Consider the following 2,723-nt stretch of genomic DNA (forward strand, 5'->3'; position numbering starts at 1 on the left):
ACTGGGGACCCTGTCCTCAGAGGAGACTAAGGTCACTCTCATAACAATGAGTTAGTCCTCAAGTTGCCCACAGATCACTTTCAGACTTCCCGTCTGCCCATGCGTTTGTTTCCTCTTGCACACTCTCCTACCTTTGTGACGCGCCACCGGGTCCTCGCCAGAGTTGGTGCCAGTCCTTGAAACTCCAAAGCTGGGAGCTCAATAAGGTTATCTCCTTTTATGTACTCAGCCTCAGGTATTTTATTGTAGGTGGTATATCAAAAATTATCATGAATATTTCATATTTTTTAAAAATATGATTACAGTAAAAGATCCACTTCCATGAATGTACCTCAAAACCCTCCTTGCTTTGAACACACTCCTCCCGTCATCTTTGCCACTTGCTGCAGTAGTCCTGCAGTCCTCTTTTGTGAGTGTCCTTAGCTGTGCTATCCTGGATGCCTCAGTGTCCTGGATGGAACCAAAACATTGACCTTTCCTTTGACTCACTTTGATTTGGGGAAGAGCCAGAATTTGAACAGTGCCACACCAGTGAAAGAAGGTGGGTGAGGACACCCTGTGAGCTCTTATTTGACATAAACTGTTGTGAACATTTTGAACTATGGGAGGACATGGAGGCAGCCACAAAAGGACACTTGTGAAAGAGGCTCCAGAACTGCCACAGGAAGGGGCGAGGATGACGGGGTGCGTGCATCGGCATCACGGGAGAGCACTGTGAGCAGGGTTAATGTCAGCGCCTTTGACCTTGTAGTTATTTTTATTTTTCACTTAAACTCTCACCATGTCTTTGAATCCAACTTTGTAGTGGTGTACTTTGTAGTACTCTAATGTAGAGTAAAAGTCTCTCCCACCTTCCTGTCCAGCCCACTGGTAAAGAAAGAGCCCCGGAGCGGCGGTTTGAAGGCAAGGATGGGTGCCGACCCCACCCCGATGGGCACAGCAGGCTCAGGGAAAGTGGAAACTGCAAGGGGTGGGGGGAGAGTGAGGCCTCCAGAGCCCTGGCTGGGAGGCAGAGGGTTGGGGTGTGATGATTCTCATGGACGAGGTGACACAGAGTCCAAGGTCAGTGAGGTGTTGCCCACACCACAACCAGTTCCCACAGCTGCCAGCTCCACACCAGCCAGGACCCAAGGAAAGTGTTTTTCCAGTGTCATCCTTTTGAGCCTAGGAAGTGCATTGTGCAGTCCCCTTCCCTCCAGCAATCATGCCTGGGATCTGCCCTACTGATAAGTGCCATCATAATCCAATCGCATTTCCTGGAGAAGGTGACAGTTGCTCCATAGAGAAAGGGTCTGAAGCAGGCGCTTTGTCGCTGACTGTTTCTTTTTGCTCTTTAATCTGCCTCTTAGACTAAGTGCTTGGAGAGGAAAGGCCTGCAGCAGCCGGGACTTAGCCAAGACCAGATCATTACTCCGTGAATGGCCCGCGAGACCCAGGTGTGACTTCACTTCCGCTCAAGAAATAGAAACTGTATTTCTTTCAGCTGCTGCTCCTGAATGCTTTTGAATGTGTGTGCAGCGTTCCAGGTGTCATGGATGCTGTTTCAGTAGGGAGCTGGTGACCCACCAGGGGTCCCTGGGGCTAAGGTTGGAGGCCAACTTTGTACCATTCCCCACACTCCCCACCACAGGGCCATTGGCATTAACACGAAAGATTTTTCTGTTGCTTCAAATCTAGCACAAAGAATAGCACTGTTTTCTAAAAGCTGACCCAAGCAAACTTCGGAGTAGCACTTTTTGGTTTATAAAGCATAACTCATACTGGTCTATGTTCTGAAGATGGATTTCGCCCACCTATAGGGGATTCAAAGATGAAATCTAGCTTGGAGGAGGAGATGAGCCTGTGTGATCCATGGGAAAAGAACATTAAATCAGTTTGAAAAGTTAGAAAGGAAACTAGAAATGGCCTATGGGCAAAAAATCCGAAGTCGGTCTGTAACTTTTGGGTTTGATGGCTTTTTTTCTGCACGATGGAAGTCCTTGGTGACCTATAGATCGTCTCCATCATTTGACCTCTGTGTTACTTGTGAGTATTAAATCTTGTAGAGCTCGAGAGGAGCCTCAGATGCCTGTCAGGCTGTGAGACACCGTCTTAGAGTGACACGGTGAGTTTTCTGATTACTTCTAGGCTTTGGCTCTTGTTTCCCAGCCTCTTTTCTGTGCCAGCTGTGCGTGAGGGCCGATGGTGAAACGGACATGTTTTCTGGATCACAAGTGGCTGCTCTGCGCTGAGACCTCTTCCTGCAGTCACTGGCAGGCAAATTGAGCCCTGTTAGTGCATCTGTGAGATCTCAAAGCCTCCAAGACTCACTGTCATAGACCACAGATAGGGAGATATGTTAGTAACAAGCTGATGTTCATGTGTAGCATTTGCAAAGCCTATTTTTAAAAAATAATTATTAGGACAGATCTAATAATTATTTTTAGTAGATAATTATTTTTTTTAAAGAAGAAGATGCTAACACCAACAAAAGCAGAAACGAAGCAGAAACACCTGCCACAGGTGTTTGCTAGTAATGCACGTGATGACTGTGTTCTTGTGGGAGCTGATGTGTGTCTAAGATACATTTTTATTCTCATTACTCCGCTTCCCCTCGAGTCACTCCCTCCTTTCATCTCTATGTCCCCGTTTCCTTTTGCAAAAAAATCTATCACGCTGTTTCCTGCTACCTTTCATTTTGCTCTTTAACTTATTTATACTTTGGGTTTCTCACATAAGGAAAA

The sequence above is a fragment of the Cavia porcellus genome, unplaced genomic scaffold, assembly GCF_034190915.1.
Source record: "Cavia porcellus strain 051 isolate PalLab524CR breed Dunkin Hartley unplaced genomic scaffold, mCavPor4.1 scaffold_26, whole genome shotgun sequence".
Classification (NCBI taxonomy): domain Eukaryota; kingdom Metazoa; phylum Chordata; class Mammalia; order Rodentia; family Caviidae; genus Cavia; species Cavia porcellus.